The sequence below is a fragment of the Gymnogyps californianus genome, chromosome 5 (assembly GCF_018139145.2).
Source record: "Gymnogyps californianus isolate 813 chromosome 5, ASM1813914v2, whole genome shotgun sequence".
NCBI lineage: Eukaryota > Metazoa > Chordata > Aves > Accipitriformes > Cathartidae > Gymnogyps > Gymnogyps californianus.
In genome coordinates, this window is record NC_059475.1 from 70,410,980 (window position 1) to 70,424,981 (window position 14,002).

Here is a 14,002-nt window from a genome sequence, read left to right on the forward strand (position 1 = left end):
CCTTCCACAACAAAAGCAATTTATCAACAGTTTCCCCTGTTTTCTTGCAGGTACAAGTCCTGCAATCATGCAAGACAAACGCTCTGCTTACCATAATTTTTAAACCTGCAATTTCCAAAATTGCCGTAATTATCAAAACGTAATTTTAAGCCAAGAGCCTGATAATGGTTAAGACCAGAAGGACGCAGCACCAACATCCAGCCCGAGGAAGGCTGACAGCTCTTCCGACTTCTACCGGCTTTAGCAGAAGCGGAATGATACCTTCGGTTACCGGCAGACTGCCAGGCGGGGGCACGGCCCCCCCAGACGCCCAGTTGGGCTCACGCTGCACCAGGGTCCGCGGCCGATCTCCGCACGGCGAGATGACTGTGCCATCTAGCTGCAGTTGCTACGGCACTTCAGCACACGATGCCAACCCGCTCTGCCTTACAGAACCATTTTAAACAGCTCTGCTTTCCGGATAAAAATCACATCATTTATTTTGTCCGTGCCATGCTGGATATTAATGTATGCAAAGGAGGTTACTTTAGCCAAGAAGTAAATTATTACTAAGAAGAACCAATCAAGCATATAGTTGATAGGAATATTTATTTTCCTTTTACTTACAGCTTTCTTCTATTACAAGCTTAGTTAGCATTAAGATTGCCATTTTGCATTGCTTGTTTCTGCCCTGTTTTATTGTCTATTCATTTAAATCCTCCTCTCTCATCAAAATATATTATCCCCCCTATGTCTGTCTGATGGCTCCACTCTTTCTGGTCTTGCCTTCCCATGTACCACATCCAAGCAGCTGCAGCATCTGTGAATGCACAGCAGTCGATTTTACACGACGTGGAGAGGGCGGCAGGGCTTAGCTCGTAATTTCCGCAGTAAACACAGCCTTCAAAACAAAAATGCAAAGGCATGGGGCTTAATTCATCTGCACTGAGGATTATTTTAATGATGCAGAAACAAACTAAATATATTTTTAATTTCATATTTTAATTTGTCAAGAGTATCTCAGTGGCTTTTAAATGAGATTTAAAGTACATTTTATTCCGCCAGGAATAAATTCAGTCACTGGCTAAAATTAGGTTAGCGGCTCCAGTACCTAATTAGCAATAGGTTTGGAGGCTGCATTTTGGAACATTCTGGGCCACATCTCATTAACCCATCTTTAAGTAACTTTCTCTGTTGATATATGATTTATACATAAAGGGGGAAATTCAGGAACAAGACGCAAATATAGGAGATGTTTACCTAGTTTATAACTGGAAACTGAGGCAGGCAGGCCAGTTAAGGGCTGGACCCACAGAGAAGCTGGGCTGCGAGCAGGCAGCGAGGCTCCATGCTTTGCCCTGTGCTGGCATAGGGCTTGGACCGGGGACCCCTGCTCCAGCTCATGCTGCTGCACACCCCAACCCCTCTGCAGGAAGCTGGGAAAGGACAGGAAGTAATTTCATCCACTGAAGAAACCCACGGTGCGCTCGGGATCCGAGCGCTGCATCACAGCTCTCCTCCACGGCCCAGGGAGGTTGTACGAGAGAGACCCAGACATGGACAGCACGGATGGCGAGAGGCATCCAACAGCCCATGGCTGGGGAGAGCCTAGCAAGATTAGGGCTCTGCAGCCAGGGAAGATGATGATATAAAGTCTAGAAAATCACAACTAGATAACAATTGTTTCTGAATCCCAACCCAGCTAAGACTGGCCCTGCTTCCCACAGTCTGGGGAGGTTTCTCTGGGGATGTTCAACTCTATGTTGCTCCAGCAAGCAACAGCTATGGCATGAAAAGCACAGCTGACCACAGGGACTACACAAGCAGCGTTGCAGGCAAGATGAGCTGGTGCGTGCGGTCTCCAACGCTGCATACAGCAGCACACACTGCCCAGTCCCAGCTGGGGCAAGGCGCAGCAACTGGGGGAGAAGCAGCACTCTGCATTTTCCAGGCGGCCAGTTCAAAACAAACCAATCACATTTCATTTACAAGAAAATATAATGCTTGTAAAATACTGTTAGAGTGACAGTTTCTACATTTGGAAGGCATTAACTAACTACTTTGCTCCAATGAGACCAGACAGCAGGACCGCAGAGCTTAGACCAAGCGAGGAGGACACCAGGAATGATACCAAGTGTGACTGGGTTTTGCCATCTAGGTAAAACTAACATGGTCAAGGATGAACCCTTCAGGAAGCCATTAGTGGCAGGAGGTAGTGCCAGGCGTCATGGCAGCTGGCGCTTCAGGAAGAACAGACGAAACGGGGTTCAAGAGTTGTGTACTGTCATGTTGTCTTGCTTCACAAACTACAGAACACCAGTAGTCATTCCTGTTAAAAATACAAAAGCAAGTTTAAGGTCCTGCCCCTAAATCTTGCTTGGGGTCCAAACATTTTGATCCATATGTCCAAGAACATACGACTCCTCTCAAGCCATTTGAGGAAAAGGTAACTTCTGCATGAGCCAAGACCTTCTCCTGAGACCACAGCCGCAGCTCTAGCTCTGAGCTCCTGGGATGCTATCTGCCCATGCTCCCACAGCAACCCCCGAGCCCACTGGTAACAGCAGCAACGCCATTCCAAGTGGGATGTTTCGCTGGAAGCGTGGCACGGTACAGGAGCTGCGTCCTTCAAAAGCCTAGTTGAGTCAACTTGCATCAAATGTCACCAGGGTCCAAGGACTGGAACAGCCTTCAGCCCATGTCCCCCGTAATCACAAACGGCTCATTAGCAGCACAGTCAACACGCCCTGCCCTCCAAACCCCAACACGATAGTTCAGCTTCGACTACACTTTTCTGATTGATGTTTGCCAATGAACAATTTCCTGCCTCTGGCAAAGTGATTGTCAGAAATACCCAGGAATATGAAAAATTGACAACAGTTGCTGGATGCTAAATATTGTTCACGCTTGATTGCTGTAATGGCACATCATAGGCTTTGAAAGACAGTTAGGCATTTGTTGCCATCATTAATATGGAGGAGTTTATCATCCAACCTCTGAGTTCCCTTTCTCATTTTCCCTTATGTTCTCTTACTATACAGCCATTCATTTCTTATTTACATTTTTTTTTCTTAACAGTACAATGATTTGCAAAATTAAATTCATTCAAACTTCTTACTGTCCTCATTTCCACGTATCTTTTATTGTTTTTATTACCACGACTGGGCTGGCTTTGGCTTATATTTCATCACGAAGCGTTTCACAGGATCTCAGGAGCACTCTTGTTTTTCATTTTCTTCCTCATTAATAGATACATAATCACCACACGATAGTGTGCCAAACCCTTAGTTTTTCATAAGCTTATATTAAAAAAGAATCTCTGCTATTTTGGCAAAAGACACCTAATCCTGTGTCTCCTGATGGCTGGGTGAACTTGGCAAGAAAAGAATAAGACCATCTGTCTTGTGGTTCCTTATCCTCCTCAGTATATCAGACTGAACATTTGAGCTCAAAATTTCACCCAACCCTCAGTACTTTGTCTTCACGTGTTATTTTATGAAGATGCTGAGTTCATCACAGAAGGAGCCTTACTTTAGTGCTTATGTCAGGTTAGAAAAATGAAATTATGACAATGATTTCAAGTATTTTAGTACTGTATGTTGTATTTCAATATCCTATTGAGGACAGTAGTAAAACTGAGCTAAATACATGCATATCCCAAATAGCAAACTTTTTCTTTTGTGTAAAGACATAAAACTGGGGAAAAAACCAACAAACCCAAAGATCCAACCCCAAAACATAGCTGGAAAAAAGAAAAAAAAAAAGAAAACAGTACCACTTCATAAGAACAAAGTTTTTAGGTCAAACCGAGTCCCATGAACGCAGGAGAAGTTTGAACGTGATTCAAAGGAACAGACCAGCAAACCCAGGGAGAAACATGCTGAAACTTAAGAGTGTTCCAGTACCCAAAGAATTCAAAATAACTGAAGCTTGTAAAAACACTTTAATTACCCATAAGGAGGTTAAAAAATACACACAAACCTGACATCCTATGTCATCCAAGGAGAAGTTAGAACTAGATATTCAGGAGCATCCAAGCCACTAACTTTTGAAAGTCTGGACATGTATTTTGGAAGTTTAAGCAAAAAACTACACTCACTTAAAAAAAAAAATTGGTCCCCCAAAACACTGCAACATTTTTCCTCCATTTTCAGCATTCTTAGTGGCTTAATTTTCACAAGCATTTGAAATTAACTCAGAGTTGGACATCATTCAAGCACCAACTTGTATTTTAATGACACCCCAAACATGGGATGTTCTTCATCCCTGGTTTGCAACAGCACCCGTGACACAGAAGTTACCGTACCGCAGCTCTGACCAACCCAGCAGAGCTGATCATCCCTGACTTCACAGTTCTGGGACATTACGATTTTCCACATAACTCGGGGTGAGCTGAGCCAAAGCTCCTCTCCTTGCCATCTTCCAGAAGCTCCAATGTTGTTCTTTGCTGCTCACAGACACCTGGGTATCTGCGCCAAAACACAGACTTAGCTGAGCTCGAGCTCCCTTCTAAGAGCCTTGACTTACTGAAATCTAGCTTATGTATGTATGCAGTGCATGCCATCAGCCAATACAGACGACTATGTAATATAAACACCATTAATGCTGCTGTTCTGTCTCGATCCAGCCTTCTTCCACACTTCCCAGGCTTCCTTCTGAAGGTCTCGCAGTCACTTGCAAGGCCCACCATAGCTAACTGCTTTCTCTCAAGGGACCTTCTCTCCAAGAGCTGCAAAGTTCTTGCTCATTCCTGGTGTCTCCCCTTTCCCTTCCGCAGAAAGCGAGCCACGCGTGGGCTTCCTTCACTCTTATTCTCTGCAATAGTGCCTGAGCAGCGTTTCCCAGGGCAGGAGCTTGTTTCCCAGCATATAGAGCCTGCACCGTTTGTGTGTCTCAGACAGAAGTACAGCCTCCAGAACCAAGATGCTTTCTCGGTTCAAATGAGCAGCAAGGACTCAGTCTCACTCTCTGCCTTTGCACCGACACAAACACTGTGTTACAGCAATGACAAACATGTTAAGGAGCAATTTTTTCCCCCTCTGAACTAGCCAGAACACATAGCGAGGGTTGGGTATTTTTCCTCCCTAACCTCATTACTGCTGATTAAAGAACACTTACAAGTTAAAATTGCTTTTTTAAGACTGTTCTAATTACTATCATCTCCTTTGCTGTAGTAGCTACAGCAAGGAAATTAACCTTAACTTGCATTATGCTAGATGACTTTCACCTTGGTATATATAACTTATAACATGCTCAGTTGGCAAGTAATAGTTTCTGCAGTACCTGGATGAAAGTTATGACAGAAATAAAAAAAAATTAAAAAAATTTCTTAAAATAGGTGTACATTATAGGCTCTCAATTCAGCAATAGAACCTCTGTGAAAGCTTTGGCTTCCTTGGGTTTATTGCAAGAGGACAGGAGGATGGCAGGGAACGTATGAGGCTGCTCCGTCCTCCGGCAGAAGTATGGTAGTGAGGTCCGTACCCACCCTGACCATGGCAAGCAGAAAAATGAACCAGCACAGGATGAGGGACCTCTCTACGGTAATAGTAAAATGTGTTTGTATGCTTGTAACTATGAAAGCCTATAGACATAGAAAAGCCCAAATTTATAAATAAAAATAATACATTTTTTAGACCAACCAGATCAGTTGCAAAATGTAAACAGAGTTTCAGACACAGTCACTTTGTCAGGTCACTAATTTGTTTTCCAGCTAGGTGACTGATTAATTTTGCATGTGCTTACAAGAGACAAAAAACTTTAATTTGATCAACTAGCATAGCTGGAGAAGGTAGACAAGCTTTCAGATATACAAATACTCAGCCACATGTAACAGCCATGCAGCATAGAGGTTGGGATCAATTCCTCCAGGTATAACGTGAAGTTAATCCAACAGAACTGGAAGGGGATGCATAGCAATGGCAGAATAGAGAGAATACAGAGTTGCAGTCAATGGCTCGATGTCCAGGTGGAGACCATTGACAAGTGGTGTCCCTCAGGGGTCCGTATTGGGACCAGTATTATTTAACATCTTTGTCAGGGACATGGGCAGCGGGATTGAACGCACCCTTAGCAAGTTTGTGGATGACACTAAGCTGAGTGGTGTGGTTGATGCTCTAGAGGGGAGGGATACCATCCAGAGGGAACTCGACAGGCTGGAGAGGGGGCCCTGTGCAAACATCATGAGGCTCAAAGCAGCCAAGTGCAAGGTCCCGCACCTGGGCCAGGGCAATCCCAAACATGGATGCAGGCTGGGTGATGAGTGGATTGAGAGCAGCCCTGAGAAGGACTCAGGGGTACCAGTGGATGAAAAACTAGACATGAGTCAGCAACGTGCCCTCGCAGCCCAGAAAGCCAACCATATCCTGGGCTGCATCAAAAGAAGCGTGACCAGCAGGTCGAGGGAGGGGATTCTCCCCCTCTGCTCTGCTCTCCTGAGACCCCACCTGGAGTCCTGCGTTCAGCTCTGGGGCCCCCAACAGAAGAAGGACATGGACCTGTTGGAGCAAGTCCAGAGGAGGGCCACGAAGATGCTCAGGGGGCTGGAGCACCTCTCCTATGAGGAAAGGCTGAGGGAATAGGGGCTGTTCAGCCTGGAGAAAAGACGGCTCCAAGGAGACCTTCTAGCAGCCTTCCAGTACCTAAAGGGGATCTACAGGAAAGATGGGGAGGGACTATCAGGGAGTGTAGTGATAGGATGAGACGTAATGGTTTTAAACTGAAAGAGGGTAGACTTCAAGTAGGTATGAGGAAAAAATTCTTTATGATGAGGGTGGTGAGGCACTGGCACAGGTTGCCCAGAGAGGCTGTGGATGCTCCCTCCCTGGAAGCGTTCAAAGCCAGGTTGGATGGGGCTCTGAGCAACCTGGTCTAGTAGAAGGTGTCCCTGCCCATGGCAGGGGGGTTGGAACTAGGTGATCTTTAAGGTCCCTTCCAACCCAAACCATTCTGTGATCATTCTATGATATTAGCCTTCGTAGGAGTACAAGTAGCTTGCAAAAGGTGGGATGCGAGGAAAAAAAAGTGATAGCACACCCTCTTTTACTATTTTCCTCCCTTATCTTGTCCATATGTCAACAGAACTATGTTATTCTCAGGCTGAGGTCGCATGACCATTGAGACTACCATGCTTTTTTCCTAGATCATCTATTGACAAACTCAACTTGTCTGAGGTGTGAACATATGGTCACAATTCTGCAGAATTAGCCAGAGCACAAAACTGTAGGTTTTTTTGTGAGGCTTATGCTTTCATGCTGGCTCCAAAAATGGCTGCACAGAGGCGATGCAATCCCTGATTGTGCACGTGGCTTGTTGGCACGAAGTCAAAGGTTTGAAAATATTCAAAGTGGCAGTGAATTTGTATGGGGCCACTGCTTAACCCCAACACAGCTGAAGTCCTCTACATCAAGCAGTACAAAGCCAGGTTTATCACACCTTTGAACCATGGCCCCAGAATCAAATATTCCCAGCCCCAAGTCAACTTTTACTGTGTTTGACAAGAACAAACACGCCCACAATCTTCTCCTTTCTTTCCTGCTTTGTCACCAAAGTACTGATTTTCTGCAGACCCTGTCTCTCTTGCCTTCTTGACCATCTACTGAAGGACGTTTCTCACACAGGTATCCAACACTACTAAAACTTTTGGATTACAAATGGGATCACTCCAGGCTCAGCCTAGAGTCTAGCCACTAAATTAATGACTGCAAGGCTCCCCACTCAGAAAGCTTTTTAACTACCCAGAACTCAGCAGCCTTTAAATATACCTGTAAATTCCCATGGAAAGCTATTACAAGAGCCATTTCCTAATGGTTTTCTATCATTACTGCAATTTTCTTCTAAAGTATTTTCCATAAACCAACTGTAGCAGCACCGTATGCAATTAGTTGAAAGAGAAAACAAAAACCAAAACAACTTTGCAAAACACAGCTTCCCTCTCTTCCCCAGCATCACTGTGCAAAAAGGTTGACTGCTGGCTGGGGTGAAATCAGTGGGTGATGAACAACACTGTTTAGTGTGAACAGTTGCTTTATGCCTCAGATCAATCTGCATGTCTAGCATGGACACGAGACGTGTCGGCACTCTCAGTTACAGCAGCTCTAACCTTAGTTTTGTCTAATGCTATAATTCCTGTTCATTAACACATCTTCTAAGCTCCCTTTGTTCAGCCTGCTCCCATATTTATGCAATACTGCATTCCCGCAGCAGAGAAGGCAACTGCATTGTTCGCTGTAATCCCATCAAAGGCAGTGAAGTTACACTACGCATCAGCTTGGCCCAAGAGACATCATTAGCTACTATTCTGAAATCCTTCCCTTGGCCATAACCAACTTCAGAAATAAAATAAAAATAAAATAATGCATAAAAACAAGCTGTTTATTATAAATCTTGAGGCCATAAAACCCAAACCAGGAAGGATCCTGCTCCCAACCTCTTCCCTAGTGTTGTTTTCTAATCCTTTTGCAGAATATCACCAAGTTTCTGGTATTACTCCATCCAGCCCAGGTGAACACAGTAACAATTGCTTGCACATTAAATTGTAGGATTCCTGCATTTCCAGGCAGGAGTTGCACATGCAGAGCACCACTGCAAGAATTTTTGAGAAGCAAGTCAACAAGACTTTTTTTTTTTTTTTTTTTTTTTACAGCTGAGGCTAGGTGAGTGTTGTGCACCTAACTCAAGGGGTTTTTTTTTGTTTGTTTTTTTTTTTTTGACTTGAGCTCCCTTCATAACCCATGGGTTAGATCCTCCTAAGGGCGGTGCCCACATCCTAAGGGCTCACCATCAGCCCTTCCAAAGGGTGACTCTGCCACAAGGGAGGTGTTTTGGAAGGGCTAGAAGGATCACCCCATGATCTCACATTAATGGCACCTCCCCATTCACCACAGAGGGAGTCTTACACCAGCCATTAGACAAGCTTAAGCCAGAGACCAGCGAGGTGACAGTGTGGAAACAGCTATATAAAAGAGAAGTTAGGCACGAAACAATCATGACAACATACAGCAAAAACATCCCTCCAGAACCTTCCAGATTCCAGGCATATTCATACTCCAGTGACCATCTTTGGGTCTCTCCCTCACTGCTGTTATTACCCATTCCTCTGCCTCACACTAGTCTCTGCTTTGTCTTTGATCTAAAATCTAGCCGTGGTCATTGACCTAAATAACCTGAGCACAAAACGCACAGTATACTGGATGACCATTAGCGCAGGCTGGCAAATGCAATCTCTCATTGTCCTTGCCAGAACTACAGAAGGCCCTGCACAGGGAATTAGGACTGTCCACAGAAAAGTGTGCTCAAGCCAATTAGCAAAATTTGATTTTACATGACACACTAGTATCCCTTCAGCTGCTGTGATTCACATACCAAAGCTATCAATTATTATTTGCATTAAATGGAAGATTCCCTGCCCCCAAGCATCTCCTTCTACTGTAAAGCAGCCTCATCTTTTCTTCATATTGCATTCCCTCCCAAGGCTGTGGCCAGCCGTCTCCAAAGAGAGTTCCACTTCATGCACAGTTATTTATTCAACAACTTGTTTTATAAGGAAAGTGAAACCTGCTTTCATTTTCTCGTTATGTCTGGGAGTCCCTAACCTTCCTACAGCTAAGCACAGTCTCCCAGCAACCGTGCTGCGCAAGGGATGAAGCTCTAGGCATGCAGACCGGCACAGGACAGGAGGAGTTCACTCACAATTGCCCAAAACCTCAAAAGATAAGGATAAATATTCAAATGGTGAAATAGAGACAACACGGTCAGAGCCTCATTCTAAAAGAGAAACCAAGAGGGGAGGCTTCGGCTAATCCCTGGCATACAGGCTGCGCTGCCGGAATCCACCCCCATCTCAGTCTGACTGTTTTAACCTCCAAGGAAATGTGAAGCTGTATTAGTGACAGATGTGCAAAGACTCCATCGCATCCTTGGCCTGTCTTAGTGCATCCGTATCCTTACCGGCCTGACTGGCTGCCAAATCTAATTCTGTTGTGCCTGACCCACTTCTGTACAAGTGGGAATATCTTGATATAATTTATTTATACTGTATATTGACCTGGTTATTCAATATTTACCCTATGAATATATTGTTTTGGTTTAGCAAAGTGCTGGGAATGAAAGAGCTCTGAGAAATTACTTTTCTGCAAACAGATCAGAGCTGCTCTGAAATGGTCCCAAGGACCTGGAAGAGCTACAGGACAGCCGTGCCACATCACATCACTTCAGGGCACGAGGTTTGTAACCACGCAGCCCTTTGATGCAGCATCACTACAAGCTTAGTACCAAGTCTGCAAAGGCCTAAGGATGCACTGCTAGGCTGCTCTGCCTGACCTTGTCTTGACCTGCCTGCAGATTTGTTTTACTTAGCAAAACCTGCTGTTACAGCTAAACTCGTTGATCAGGTATCCATGGGTCATCTGCTTTTACGCTGTATAGTACAGCCATAACTTTATATAGATAGCAGTAACAAGCAGTTATTCTATTTACAACAAAATATTTACAACTAAACCAAAGATGCAGTATAGAGGCACACAGCTGTGGTACAACAGCAGAGAAGCAGCGGGAAGCGGGGACCTGGGATGCAGCACGGGGGTGGTACAGGCGTGGGGAAACAAAGAGACGGGCACAGGCTGGCACATGAGACCCCACGGCTGCAAACCGTCCACCCACAGTCAGTTAAAGAAAGGCACAGCTAGAGCTGGACAAAGCTGGGTTTCGAGGTAAAAGAAACTGTTTCCTTCCTCTCATTAACTTTAAGAGCCACCACATACAGTAAATCGGGATGTGACACAGAGCTGAAGACCCATGAAGAAAGAAAGAGGTACAAAGGCATGCTAGCAGACATAAAAATGACCAGGTGGGTCCTGGTGTGAGGAAGAAGCCGCCACCAGCGTGGACATCGTGTTCCTCCCAGCAAAGGACCCCTGCTGCTGACGCTCGCCGTGACACCCCAGGGCCAGCCCCAAGGTGAAACCCTGACCAAAGCACCCCGAGGAGCTGGGAGTAAAACACCACAAAGGGGTAGAAACTCAGTGTGCTTAACAATTTTGACTGCATTATTATGGAAACTTTTTCTGCACAGATATTTCTCTTTCTGTAATAAATATATATCTGGACTACTACCAATTCTTGCATTAAGCTGTTAAGATTTCAGTTATACTAACAACAAAATTTTTGCTTTATATGATGCATTTCCTTGAGATTGAGCATAACAAGTTTATAAGGGCCATTGAGAAGGGCCTTAGAAATACGTGGCATTGTTCCAGTAAGTGGTCTAAGCAACATAAACCCCAAGGTTTTCCTGCAACAATTTGTACATCCCATTTAGCCCATTTTAAAAGACTAAGAAACACAGTGAGGGACGAGACTATCAGAGCCTTGGAGGGCTGATGGCCTAACGATCAGGGCACCCAGGGTCCATGCTTTGCTTTCTACTGCCTAATAAAGAGTTACAAAATGAAAAATATTTCAGTGCTATTGTACTTTTGGAGTAACTGAGGATTTGGAGGTTCAGAAATGAATTTTTGAAAGTCAGAAATGGCCTCACTGACTCGCGTGTCCTCCGTAAGAAAATCTCAGTGACAGCTTGAGAACTGGGCATGGGAGCTGCAAGCTGCGTCCTTCCATCTGCTTTTAGCTCTTTCCTTCTTTTGTATCTTAGCACATATCGGATAGATTTGGTCCATTAGTTGAAAGAAACCTGCGATACATGCAACCAGGATTAAAAAGAGAGTACAAGACAACATAACCTTCAAAGATATGTGGCAAAATTACTTCGAATTCCAGCAAAATTCTGTATCCTTCATTCATGGACTACATTTCAGATGTCCATGAAAGCTAACCAAGGATAGCAAAAGCTTAGTTTGCTTTCAGAAGTCTTCAAAGTCCACATGTACATTTTGATCAATAAATTAGAGGGACTGTACACCCAAGCTTGTAAACCTCATCTTAAAAAGTCCAAACAGTGAGGCTGCAGAAGAAAGGCAGGGCTTGAACACCAACAAATCTCTCCGCTAATGGCATTGCCCTGAGAAAACTCCACTACTTACATACTGCTCCAAAAAGCATCAGTTCCTTCACAAGAAGTGTATTTAAAAAAAAAAAAACAACAACAAAACATTCACAGTAATGCATAACCACTTCTACTTGCGCTAAAACCAGTCCCACTAGCAAGAATTCATACCAGCGCTACACAACACTGAAGCGAGCAACGCAGCGCTACAGTTCTTTATCATTTTCAACCTCTAATTCAGATCTTTAGTTTGAACTATAAAATGCTGCACAACCAGCCACGCCACTGCATTTCCTAATCTGTTAGAGAGCTTTCTACACTAAGAACCTTAAATATCAAAGCTTAATAATGTAAAATGCCTTTAAAATTTTAATTCTCCCTTAAATTACATAATAATACAAGCAGCAGTAACAAAAAATAATTCTGGAGGCTATCTTTTTAACTATGTATCAAGTTCTAAGCAAACAAAATCCATCTCCAAATGTGAATGAACAAATCGATGTTTACTATTTATACTGAACTGTCAGGTTCATCAGTAATTGAGCTTTTGGAGATTAAAAGAGAAATATTTTTAAAGGGTACAGTAGTCTGTTTTGTTACTTTCCTTTCACACTGTGACGGAAATCATTGCCCAAAAAAACCTTTCAAGATGAAAAAATGTAATTACAGACTGTAATTCACAGTGAAATTAAAGGGATTTAGAATTCATTTTACAGGGGAAAGTTCGCAAGTATTTTTGATAAGAGAAAGGAGGAGCCACACAGAACTGGAATAAAATCTCAGAGTTGTTTTATTTTCTTTCTTTATAGAACCTTTAATTTTATTTTGAATTCATACTGATATGTGAGAATATGATTTACTACAATAGGCCATAAAAATAGTAATAAATATAGAATAAAATTGTATAAGAAGATATATGATCTTAAAGTTTGCTGTCTTCCAGCTAAATACTGTTTGACAGCCTGCTGGATTCTACCTGTATCTACTCATAAGTAATCTCTCTTACTGGTCTATTTTATTACTTAACTTGCTGCAAATGTATAGACAAAAATCATTCTACCATTTCAATCTCTTTAAAAGTTTAATATTCCTGCAAGTCTTCACTCTAGCACTTCCAGCTAAGCCTTAATATTTTAAAGATAATTTTAAAAGAAGAATAAAATTGGCCAGTTACTCTCAAAATGTTTATTCCCTCCCAGAAAGTATTTACCTACAACACATCTGGTACAAAACAAAACCTGCATCCTAACAGGTTTGAGGAGCAGCAGTTGAGCTGAGTGAGATGGGCACGACACCTTCGCTCCCAGCACAGTGTTTCATCAGGAAGTCAACAAAAAAAACCCAAAAAGCCTCAGAACTGCTGAAGCGGACAAGAGGACGCAGAGCAAACTCAGGGAGGCTGACCGGTAATTTCATTTTTGCGGATCAGCAGGTCACGAGTACCCAGGTCCGCAGACCCCATCAGGAAGCATTTTGGTTTGGTTTCGGAGTTCCTGCCTGGAGCACCCCATCCTTGCTGCTGCAGCACCATCTCCACATTGCCTGCGTGTCAGCTCGAGGACTGTGACCAACCAGTAACCATTTCTTCCCAGAGCCAGACAAGCCTGACAGAGGCTGGAGTTCACTAACCCCAACCCATGGTAGGGGGATGAAGCAGCTTTAAGAGATGGAGGCTGTAAGGGTTACAGCTGCAGCCAGAGCATCTTCTGGACCTCCTTGGGAAGAGTTTTCTGCTGGCAGGAACTGTGCTGGTTGCTGCCACCCTGTTGGAGACCTTGCTAGAGGTGCTTCTTTGTGGTGACCAGACCCAGGATCCCCCCTCAATCAGAAACTGGTACCTGCAAGGTATTGTTTTTAAATCATAGCCTGTTGTTAATAGAGCTCATCTCTTCTCCAAGGAGAGTCCATCAGCAGGACACTGTCCTTCCTCCACTATCCCAGGAATCTCTTTTCCTGAACTGCAGTTAGTCCCTGGTGCAAGCAGAAATCAAGACGACTATTCCTATACAAAAAGAGACCAAG

At 43.8% G+C, this 14,002-nt stretch overlaps 1 long non-coding RNA gene across 1 annotated transcript in view; it reads right to left on the reverse strand.

Moving 5' to 3' along the window:
- Positions 1–586: 586 nt before the first annotated feature.
- LOC127017403 (uncharacterized) overlaps positions 587–14,002 on the reverse strand; it is a 30,940-nt gene continuing 17,524 nt past the window's right edge. The window contains exons 2-4 of the long non-coding RNA XR_007766579.1: positions 2,149–2,308; positions 1,240–1,415; positions 587–880 (exon numbers count right to left, since the gene is read on the reverse strand). This is a non-coding gene — a long non-coding RNA (uncharacterized LOC127017403). The remainder of the gene's footprint in view (positions 881–1,239; positions 1,416–2,148; positions 2,309–14,002) is intronic.